Genomic DNA, 12,805 nt, shown 5'->3' on the forward strand with positions numbered 1-12,805 from the left:
ATGTATATTGTGAGTGAGTTTACATATGATAGGCTCTTTATTATTAAATTTATGTTCTAGTCCTCTAGGTTCTAGGGTTATAGAACCATACACTCTAATGAAGGTTTTAGTTGTACTCATGGGGAGAATTGGAATTAGGAAAACCCTTTAAATTTATCCCCAGCTGTTTGATGAGCTAAACTTTTGTAACTTTGTTTTGATTATTCTTCAGAGGTGTTCCTGGAAAGACTGATGGCCTTGAATGAAGTAATACTCTACTTTCTGAGCAGTCAGTAATGATGGTTGATAGCCTTGGTTCATCTTCCAGCAGTAATCTCAGCAACTAAGGGTAAAAGAATCTGGGTGTGATGTAAAAATGTCCACCAAAGCTAAATAATTGCTAAAACTCTAGCAATATTTTCAAGGGAAAAAAATGCAATAACATAGCAATTTCCAAATCAAAAGAGGAAGAGGTATTGCTATCGATGTCTTTAAGTAATTTTAAAAGACCAAGGAAATATATATTTTTTAAATTTGTAAGTACAGGTATTGAGAATTTAGTTGTAATGAGGGATTCTGTGAAAAACACAACACATAAAAACTATAAGAGAAGCAAACATATGGATAACTTTATTAAAAATTGAATCAAATGCAAAAACCTTTTAAAGAAGAAAATTCCAGACTTGTATTACTTTGCTTGAAATTTTACAAACATTCAGGACAAAGTAATAATAAATGTATATAAGTTATTTCATAGTAAAGAAAAAAATACTTAACAGAATATGTAAAAGTGAATAAAATTTTTAGGCCCAGGAAATAAAGACATTAAAAAAAGGAAAAATTATAGTTGAATATTTGTCATGAAAATAGATGCAAACACCAAAAACAAAATTTTATATAAAGAAATTATATGCTATATATTGAAAAATTAAAATACCATAATCAAGTTGAATTTGTTGCAAGATAAAATAAGTCTTCTGAAAGATAATACAGAAGAATATTTTTTATGATGTTGGGGCAAAGTCAAAGGGATGTTTTTAAAATCCAGGACACAACAATACAAACCAAAAATGTTAAGATTTATAAAATGCATTTCATTAATTTATAATTTTCTGTTCAATGGGGTCACAAAGAGTTGTATATAACTTAGCTACTAAACAACAACAACATATTTAAATATAGCATTAGCACAGGGGACCCTAGACTTCCCTGGTTGCTCAGACACTAAAGCGTCTGCCTACAATGTGGGAGACTCAGGTTCAATTCCTGGGTGGGGAAGATCTCTTGGAGAAAGAAATGGTAACCCATTCCAGTATTCTTGCCTGGAAAATCCCATAGATGGAGAAGCCTGGTAGGCTATAGGCCATGGGGTCGCAAAGAGTCGGACACAACTGAGCAACTTCACTTTCTTTCTTTCTTTCTAATCAATACTCTGCATTGCATGTATGGGAAAAGAATTCACAGAAGAGTGGATATATCTACATGTATAACTGATTCGCTTTGCTGTATACCTAAAATTAACACAACATTGTAAATCAACTATAGTCCAATAAAAAATCACTAATTATTAGAGAAATTTCAAAAGTTAAAAAAAAAAAATTGGCCTAAAAAAATGTATTGGAGGGAGAAGATAATCTTTCCTTTGAAATTTCATACTTTTTATGGTTAGTCATAAGAAAAACCCTAAAGAAAATGATTGAATGTATTTTTTAAATAAATAAAATGTGAAATTAAAAAAGTAAAAATAAAATAGTAAAAGGGCAAATCACAGAAAGGAGAATATATTTGCTATATATATGTATTTGCATCTCTCTTTAAAAAATTTCTTTCACATAATATTTAAGATACACTGTTTTGTTTTGTTTTGTTTTGTTTTGTTTTTAAGATAGACCATCCATTTTTAAAAGCATCAAGAGAGGGGCGCTGAGTTTTGCCACTGGAGTGAGCAGCTTCCAGCCAGGCCTGAGGTTAGCCCAGGCATCACCTGGGTGGAGTCCCGCCCCGAGGTTGCGGTCCAGCCGGGGCAGTTCAGGAGCCTCTTGCCTGCGGAACTCCAGAGGCCTGGGGGAGATTTCCATTCTGGAGACTCTGTCCCTTTACAGAGGAAAGATGCTGGGAAGACACTATGGCTGTTGAACAGATGGCAGTAAGATCTCAGGTGTCAGTGATTTTCCAGGCTATGACTGTGCTCCTTACGTGGAATGAGTGGAGAAATCTGAGGCCTTCTCAGAGAAACTTGTACCAACGTGTGATGCTGGAGAACTGTGGTAACCTGGTCTCCTCGGGATCCCCCTCCCCCTCAAAAAAGTGTCAAACATTGAAAGAAATTTTACTTAAGAGCCTATCCTAAATACCAATAAGCGTGGAGATGGATGTTCAAATGATTAATCATTCAGTTCAGTTCAGTTCAGTCGCTCAGTCGTGTCGGACTCCTTGCGACCCCATGAATCGCAGCACACCAGGCCTCCCTGTCCATCACCAACTCTCGGAGTTCACTCAGACTCACGTCCATGGAGTCAGTGATGCCATCCAGCCATCTCATCCTCTGTCGTCCCCTTCTCCTCCTGCCCCTAATCATTAGGGCACCAAATATTAAAACCACAATGACATAGCTCTGTATCCCAATCAGAAACTCTAGTACAAAGAATAAAAAAGCTGGCAACATCTGTACTAGTGAGACTACAATGGAACTGGATGGAGTTCTTACATTAAACTACAGAACTGTTTATGAATCAAAAGTCTTGAAAAGATAGTCTGAAAAAATTTTATAAGGCCTTTGTTTCTGCTCGGAAGAGACTCATAAAATTATGTCCCAACAGTGATGATCTTGCAAAAATTTTAAGGTGTTTTTGTTATTTTTTTTTTCTTTTCACTTGAATTTCTCTGGAATTTATGAAATCCCATCCCTCGTTCTGAACTTGACAGCAGCCCACCCTTAATTTAAGGAAGGGAGAAGGAGAATTTGTCTTCCTTTCCAAAAAGGGCAAAAAAAAAAAAAAAAAAAAAAAGAAAAAAATGACCCCACAAAGTGTATTGTTAAGAATAAATATGATGATGTTGCTAAAAGATTTAGCCCAGGCAAGGGCTGAGATAGCACTCAGTAAATGATATTTTTCCTTCATGCTATATTTTTACTCAAACACCCAAGATAACTGAATAAAATTTTAAAAAAAGACTTAAAAATTGGAGAATCATGAGACAACTGAATAATAAACAATTGGAGAAATAAAATAAACATTTTTGATAAAAGATACTCTATCAGTTGCAACCACTTTTATAAGGTAATGTTGAGTTTACAGTCTTTTCATGATGAGATAAAATTATAAAATTCAGTATGCCTATTAGATAGTAAAAGGGCATTGCCATATTTAGTTTATTAAATGATAGTTAAATGAAGAATAATTTCTATTAGGAGAACTGTTTTAATTATATAGCATTTCAACAGTTAAAGACCTCAAAATCAGCACACAGATATAAATTTCCTTTTCTCTAAGCTCAACTATAATATACACATGCTGACATGTATCATTGATTTTTTTTTCTTTATATATAGCTATATTAACTGTCAAAGTTCATGCAGACAAAAGTGTACCTTTCATAAACAGAAGCAGCAAAATAACTAGATCCTGTGTAGAAAGCTCCATTATGTTCTTTTCATTTAAATTTAGGCATTTAAAACAAACAAACAAAAAAACATCAATTTTTGCATTTGTAAGATGTATACTTCCCTAGATAGTTTTGAAAATTCATTATAATATTTAATATATAATTTATATATGTCCTGTAACTCAAATTAAATTTAAGATGTAGAAAACAATTTTCTTCAAGTCATATTTTATGATAAGAATACCTGTAAGCAATCATGCTTTTTATATCACTTTTTCCCCTAAAAATATAAAACATAAGCAGCCAGCTGCATCAGGCTTGACTGTGTATCTCCAAAGTCACTTTGGAGTGTTTATTTTCAATGTTACCAAAAGCAATAGCACATAAATTATTAAGCTGATTTAGAACTCTTCATTTTAGTGTTTAAACAACGCCTCAACAAATCCCCAAAGAGTCAATAGGCATAACTTTTCTGGTGTTTGTTTCCTGGTGCATTTCTTCAAAATGTTCACTGGGCCTTCAAACAAAGGTCTAAATAGACTACTGGCTTAATACTTATTGCTAAAACAGATATTGCAGTGCTTGTGTGCATTGCTTTGGCCAATTGTATACTACAAATTTGATCCTGCCAATCCTGCTCCCCTGACTTGGGTGATTTTTCCTCTCTATCTTATTTTTAAAACATTAATTAGGAAAAAAAAAAAAAGTTACCTTCAAAATTCAGAACAGAAGCCAGTCACTACATTTTATTATTTGATTTCAATTTTCTCCATCCTCCCAACCTTTTTTACGTGCCTTTTCTCTATTTTTCCCAAATAGCCACAATTCTTTGGCTGCCATAATAATTTGTAGAAATAGATAGCATTTTCTGTAATGAATTTAAGAAGATTTTATTGAATTCTTGATATAAGTATCAGGAATCTAAACAAGAAAATATTTCAAACTCATTTAACAAATCATTTCTATAAAGATATGTTAAACTCTCTCCACGTTACAACTACTTTTGCTATTGTGGTAGAGATGTATCCTGCCTGAAATCTTTCTTCTTTGAGGGAAGATTTGATGTCTAAATATGGGAAATATGATCAGCACGCAAACTCCATTTTTAGTTCCTTCAAAGTCTAACTCAACTTCAGAAACTAGCTGCTTCACCTGAGGTCATTTCCTGAAAAGTGTAATCCTATGAATGTCTGGACTTCTCAGTTTAACACGGAAACAACTTTTTCACTCTCCTCTTTCACTTTCTTTTTTTTATTTTTACAATATTGTATTGGTTTTGCCATATATCAACATGAATCCGCCACAGGTATACACGTGTTCCCTATTCTCCCTCCTCCCTCCCTGTACCATCCCTCTGGGTCATCCCAGTGCACCAGCCCCAAGCATCCAGTATTATGCATCAAATCTGGACTGGCGACTCGTTTCTCAGCTTTTAAAACCCTTGCTTCAGTTGTGTCTAACTCTTTGTGACCCCATGGAATGAGACCCGCAAGGCTCCTCTATCCTTGGGATTTCCCAGGCAAGAATACTGGAGTAGGTTGCCATTTCCTCCTCCAGGGTATCCTCCTGATACAAGGATCAAACCCACATCTACTGTCTACTGTGTCTCCTGTATTGAAGACAGATTCTTTACCACTAGTGGAACCAGGAAACCTCTTTAAAACTCTTACAGATGAAGAATTGGCAGGGTTTATTGGTAGAAGGGAAAAAAAAAAAAAAAATAGATGGCGCTATGTATCAAATGTTTGACAAAAAAGAAGAAATCAAAGTTATAAGTAAAATAGGATCAAGTGACAATTGCGCCATTAGTGTTCTTTTTGTTTCTCATTAGTGTTCTGTGTGTGGGTGATTAGTCACTCAGTTGTGTCCAACTCTTTGCGACCCCATGGACTGTAGCCCCCCAGGCTCCTCTGTCCATGGGGATTCTCCAGGCAAGAATACTGGAGTGGGTTGCATGCCCTACCTCCTCCAAGGGATCTTCCCAACCCAGGAATTCAACCCAGGTCTCCCTCATTGCAGGCGGATTCTTTACCATCTTAGCCACAGGGAAGCCTGGATACTGGAGTGGGTAGCCAGTCCAGGGATACTTTCAGGGATACTTCGTAACCCAGGAATTGAACCAGCATCTCCTGCATTGCAGGTGAATTCTTTACCAGCTGAGCTACCAGAAAAGCCCATTAGTGCTCTAAAGCAAGATAACGAAGACTTGGGCTACAAAGCAAGGTGTGAAAGTTAGAGGGAATCCTTCATTTCATGCAAAGAAGTTCACATCTTTTACATTATAGTGAAAGAGCCTAGGAATAAGTTCAAGACCAAGTCCAGGATGTAAGAGCATGTGGCTAAATGTCATTCATGATTAAATGTCCAACAAAAGCAACTCTCTAGGGCAAGCTCAAGTTCAAATTAGAAAAGCCTGGTTTCTTGACACATGAAATGATTACATCTGCATGGATGCCCTGAACTTTTAATTCTGAAGATTTCTTTGAACCTTCTAAGCCTGCTCATATAATCCATTACTACCAGTTAAAAACTAGCATTTCTCTCTGTTTTGCACTTCAAGACAATGTAGAACCCTCTACCATACAGTGAAAAAAAAATATGGCCACTCAGGATTTGCTCCCATCTTTCCTCCTGGCCATTGAGACTAGAATCAAGATGAAATTATACCAGAACTCAGTTTGAAATATGCCCAATCCACATAAGGGATAAAAATGACTATTTCCCATATAATACCTATATATATGATTATAGTATAATAATAATATAGCATAATATATATACTATAATATATAGTATAATGGTATAGTATATAGTATAATAATAATATAGTATAATATATAATTAATATAATATATAATATAGTATATTTATAGTATATAGTATAGTATATAATATAATAATAATAATATAGTATAATATAATAAAATATAGTATAATATATATTAATATACTATATTATTATATATAGGCATTATACCTATGTATAATTTCCCTATAATACCTATATACTTCCTTTATAGAACAGCAGCTTCTGATGTAATGTGCAGGATAATAAAGTTTGAAGGTCCAAGAAAGCAGTACATAAGATTAAGTAAGGAAGACCTTTTTTTTTTTTAATCTGAGAGGTACATTTTCAGTATGCAGGATGTAGCACCTTAATCATTTTCCAGGAAATGCTGAAAATTGCTACTAGGCTTCCCGACACTGAACACAGTTGAAATGTCCAAATCGCCATGATATATGTTTCAGAGAAGAAAGCATGCTGAAATGGATATTATATGCATGACTGGAAGACCTATCAGAAGACTATGTTCCATGGGAAATTCCAGAACTACCATTTATCAGGGTTTTGAGAATTATCCTTGTGGAGACACCAGTACCACTGAAAACCATTCATTAATAATATTATACAGACCAGTCAGAATAAGCAAGTGGTTGTTTAGAAAGGCATGCTAGTTATTTAGAAAAGTACTTGCATTCACACAGGTGAAAAATAAACTGTGAAGATCTAGCAGCCTGCAGTGGTCCATGGCAGGTAAGCATATCCACTTGAGAGTAAAAAGCAAAATGGTATTTTATACATTATAAGATGTAGAGAAGTTGCCTCTTCGGGCATTTGTGGTGGCAGACTTCTCTGTTAAAATGAGATTTCTCTTTTTTAAATATACTGTTCCTATAGATATAGTAGGTAACAGAAAAGACAGCCCAATCTGAATAAGACTCCTAACAGGAAGAGGCTGTATAGCGACTCTATACTGCCGTTCACTCAGCCCTGCCTGGTGGGCAATGCAATTCAGGAGATCCTCTATGCTGGAGTTGAGTAATGGGGAAAGTAACTTCTAAGAGTTGATGAGAATTTATTTTAACAACAAGTCTTGGCATGCTTTGGGGCCATTTAGAAAGGAGATACCTGAATACGAAACACAAATTGACCACATCACTGAGCCTTCCTGTTATGAGCACGACTGTATCAGACACAACAAAAAGATAAGTCAAGATGACTCAGCCAATATGAATAATAACAGAATCCTAAAAGCAAAACAAAACAAAATTATGGTGGACTATGAGAGAACTAAAAGATAGTGTAACATAAGTCATGGGAGTACAAAAAGAACAAAAAGAGAAAAGAACAAAAGAGATATTTGAAAAAATAATGACTGAGAATTTCTACAGATTAATGCTAGATAGCAAATCATAGATCCAGCAAACTCAGAGAACATCAAGTGGGATAAATGTAAAAAAAAAAAAAAAAAGAAAAAAACCTCCAACATTCAAGCATATCATTTTCAAACTAAATAAAATCAAAGGTTTAGAAAAAAAAAAAAAAAAAGCTTGAAAAAGCCAGAGAAAAAAGAAATGCTCTATGTATAGAGGAACAAATACAAGAATTATATCCAGTTGTGGCTGAGGTGGTAAAGAATCTGCCTGCAGTGTGGTAGACCTGGGTTCAATACCTGAGTTGGGACGATCCCTGGAGAAGGGAATGGCTACCCAATCCAGTATTCTGGCCTGGAGAATTCCACAGATGAGTCCTTGGGGTCGCAAAGAGATGGACCTGACTGAGCAACCTTCATTTTCACTTCTCTCCTCAGAAACCAAGCAAGCAAAAAGACAGTAAAATGAAATATTGAAGTGTTGAGAGAAAAAGTTACCAACCTAGAACTCTATATCATGAAAAATATCCTTCAAAAGTAAAGAATAAATAAATCAACCTCAAACAAAATGTATTGGACATAGTGAACAAGTATCTGAAAAATTGAGCTATACAGCAGAAATTCTAAGAAGCTTGAGGTTAGAAAATACAGGTCATGTGTAAATGAATAAAAGTGTGGATCAACTAAAGATAATTGTCTGATATTCTGAATGGTATAGTGACATGAAAGTTGCTCAGTCATGTCCCAGTCTGCAATCCCATGGACTGATCAGTCCATGGAATTCTTCAGGCCAGAATACTGAAGTGGGTAGCATTTCCCTTCTCCAGGGGATCTTCCCAACCCAGGAATCAAACCAGGGTTTCCTGCATTGGAGGCGAATACACATATGAACAAAACAAACCTCTGCTCCTCAGAATCTCAGAATTTCTAACTCCAGATTTTTATCCCAATTGGTGGGTACTAATTGTTTTTCAAATTATTATTTTTTAAATTATTATTCCTGGATACTTCATTTTGGTCACCTTCAGCCCTTGTTTTCTAGACCTCTGCATTGATTTTGATTACTTGCCAAGCCTTCAAATATAGGTGAATTTATTTATGAAGATATGTGATTAGGATAAAAGATGATTTGTATTCCTCTGTACCTTTGGCTTCCCAGGTGGTTCAGTGGTAAAGAATCTGCCTGCCAATGCAGGAGATGCAGGTTTGATCCCTGGGTCAGGAAGATCCCCTAGAGAAGGAAATGGCAACCCACTCCACTATTCTTGTCTGGAAAATCCCATAGACAGAGAAGTCTGGTGGGCTGCACTTCATGGAGTTACAAAGAGCTGGACACTGCTGAGCAAACAGGCATGCACGCACACACCTGTGGGGGGCAAAAAAGGTATCATGTCAGAAAAAAAAAAAAAAAAAAAGATTAAAACATCTTATTTCCAGAATTCAGAAGGACATATATAGCTATCTACAAAGTGGCATACAACAGACTATGTGTCAAAAAATTTTTTTTAATTTTTTTCTATTTTAAATCTTTATAAATGTTATATCATTATTCAAAGGTTTCAAGGCACAAAAGTATACCAAATTATTGCATTTTGAAAGCAAAAGTTATCATAGTTAAAAATAACTAGAAAGAGCTCATCCACATTTGTCCACAAATTAGCTTTCTTTTTATTAAAACCTTAAGTTTCATTTATTATTTTTTTTTTTTACATTTTCATTACCACTCCAAACTTATGTAACATTTTTTGCCTTATAAATTTAAATGTAACAGATGGCCTAGTTGTGATACTTGATACTCAGTGATTCACCAAATATTCTGGAGGAAATCTCTTCATCTGGCATTTGGTTCTGGACTTTAATTCCAAAATTAATGACCCCAAATATCTGTTGTTAGAATATGTATTATTAGCTTTCACCACCTGTCATGGTTTAAAAGAAATAAAATTCAAATTAAAATAAGATGATAATGAGAAGAGTATGTTGTTTACCTTTTGGACTATATTTTTGCTTTTGAAATACTTTTTCTTTAATCTTAAGTAATTAATACACATTTTGATTTGAAATCAGCTAAACCTTTGAGATTATATCATATAAAACTATGTATATATTTATGCAGCTGCAAAATGCTAATAGAAATATGCTAAGGAGGTGCCAATGGAGTGCTAAAAAGAAACTGGGGTAAAGAAGATTCAGGTATTCAAGGAAAAAGTGATAATGAGGATCTTGTTAATGAGGATTCATTAAATAGATGCTGAAATTCATAATTTTTTTTTCATTTTACTTAATAAGTAAAAGTGTTTTTGTTTTTTTTTTCCCCCATTGGGAAAAGGAATGTAACACTTAGATCAGATCAGATCAGATCAGTCGCTCAGTCGTGTCCGACTCTTTGCAACTCCCTGAAGCACAGCAAGCCAGGCCTGCCTGTCTATCACCAACTCCCGAAGTTCACTGAGACTCACGTCCATTGAGTCAGTGATGCCATCCAGCCATCTCATCCTCTGCCGTCCCCTTCTCCTCCTGCCCCCAATCCCTCCCAGCATCAGAGTCTTTTCCAATGAGTCAACTCTTCTCATGAGGTGGCCAAAGTACTGGAGTTTCAGCTTTAGCATCATTCCTTCCAAAGAAATCCCAGGGCTGATCTCCTTCAGAACAAACTGGTTGGGTCTCCTTGCAGTCCAAGGGACTCTCAAGAGTCTTCTCCAACACCACAGTTCAAAAGCATCAATTCTTCGGTGCTCAGCCTTCTTCACAGCCCAACTCTCACATCCATACATGACCACAGGAAAAACCATAACCTTGACTAGATGAACCTTTGTTGGCGAAGTAACATTTCTGCTTTTGAATATGCTATCTAGGTTGGTCATAACTTTCCTTCCAAGGAGTAAGCATCTTTTAATTTCATGGCTGCAGTCACCATCTGTAGTGATTTTGGAGCCCAGAAAAATAAAGTCTGACAGTTTCCCCATCTATTTCCCATGAAGTGGTGGGACCGGATGCCATGATCTTCGTTTTCTGAATGTTGAGCTTTAAGCCAACTTTCTCACTCTCCACTTTCACTTTCATCAAGAGGCTTTTTAGTTCCTCTTCACTTTCTGCCACAAGGGTGGTGTCATCTGCATATCTGAGGTTATTGATATTTCTCCCGGCAATCTTGATTCAAGCCTGTGTTTCTTCCAGTCCAGGGTTTCTCATGATGTACGCTGCATATAAGTTAAATAAACAGGGTGACAATATACAGCCTTGACGAACTCCTTTTCCTATTTGGAACCAGTCTGTTGTTCCATGTCCAGTTCTAGGTAGGCACAATAATGCCTCTGCCAAGATGTCCACACCTAATCTCATGAACTTGTGGGTGTGTTACCTTACATATCAACAAAGGACTTTGCAGCTGTGACTGAGTAAAGGACCATTGAATGGAAAGATTATTTTGAATTATCTGAGTTGGTCCAATGTACTCACAAGGTCCTTAAGATAGGAAAAGAATGTGAATAGAAGCAGATTAAGAGAGAAATTTCAATATGTTATTTTCCTGGATTTGAGGACAGAAGGGAGATAGAAGCCAAGAAATGCAGGAAGCTTTTAAAATCTGAAAATAACAAGGTGATGGATTTTCTCCAAGAGCCTCCAGAAAAATAGAATCATGTGATCACTGATTTTTGAACCCAGAAAAATTCATTTTGTACTTCTTGCCTCAAAAATGCAGTAGTAAAGATTATTTGTTTAAAGCAACTATTTGTGGCACTTAGTTGCAATAATAGCAGGAATCTTAATACAATAATATGCTATTTTGCAAAAAAAAAAAAAAAAAAGCCATTCTGAACTCTTATTTTTAATCTTTTTAAAATTTATTTATTTTTAATTGAAGGATACTTGCTTTACAATATTGCCTTGTTCCTGCAATATATCAACAGGAATCTGGAAACTGAATAGAAATGAATGACACTCATCTTTTGTTCACATACAATAAATGAAGGTAAAAAGTCACACGATTGAATCAAGTTGTTATTTTTTTTGGTCTCCTTTAAGAAATATCCAAGATCTCTTATAACAAACAGAAGAATAGCTACACCCTTATTTCTGATTAGCCACTCTAATCTTGTGCTCTAAAATTATTAAATCAGAGTGTATAGCTTTGGTATATTAATGGATGGGGCTAGAATATTATTTTATATCTTTTTAGATAACTTTTGTAGCTGTATCTTCTTTTGGTGATTTCTCTTTTTGCAATATAATAAAGCTTAATACTAAAATATTTTTACAAGTGGAAAAGAGGCAGAGTGTGCATAATTGTAAAATATATACACTGACCTTCTGTTTCCAAGATACCATTTCATTAATCTTCACCATAAGATATAAATAGAATCTATCCATTAAACTAAGTTTTTGACCAAAACCAAAATTATAAAGTATCAAGCAGGAAATTATCTCAGAAACATTGGCAAGGATATTCAGTTCCTGAGCTTATTCTATCAGGATTCATTTTAATTGCCATGTCCTCCTAGGAAGGCCCCATATACAGTCTCAATGAGCTAGTAAGACTAATAAACATGATGTACTTTCATGAAGTTTTATATTTTTCTATAAATAATGAATAATTTTAGTTTAATTTTGATTATCCAGATATATAACTAGCTCTGTTAATTACCCCAACTTTGGGGACTTTTTGCTCAAGTTATGGTACTAAATTTCTGTTTTATACACCTGAGCCAATGCTTTATATTAACAGTTTAGATTATTCCAAGATTGGAGCACCTCATAAATCTGAATGCTACCCAGTGCTCAGAAACAATGCTTGTTCTTGGAAACTAGTTAGTGACAAAATCTCTGCTAGCCACTGAGGACCAAGAACTGTCTTCCCAGCCTTTGCCACTATCCTGCCCTTGCCATGTCCAACTCATCCTCATTATTCACTGGATGTCTTTTACCTGATAAATGAAATACTGCCTACCACATCAGTAAGCAAAGGATTTCAGAGTCATCAGTGATTGCAGCCACTTCCAATAGTGAGCTGGTGTGCCCTGAGGGAACTCAGGAAGAAAAAGAATATCTGCCATCTAACAGGCCTC

The sequence above is a fragment of the Bubalus kerabau genome, chromosome 12 (genome assembly GCF_029407905.1).
Source record: "Bubalus kerabau isolate K-KA32 ecotype Philippines breed swamp buffalo chromosome 12, PCC_UOA_SB_1v2, whole genome shotgun sequence".
In the NCBI taxonomy this organism is placed as follows: Eukaryota; Metazoa; Chordata; class Mammalia; order Artiodactyla; family Bovidae; genus Bubalus; species Bubalus kerabau.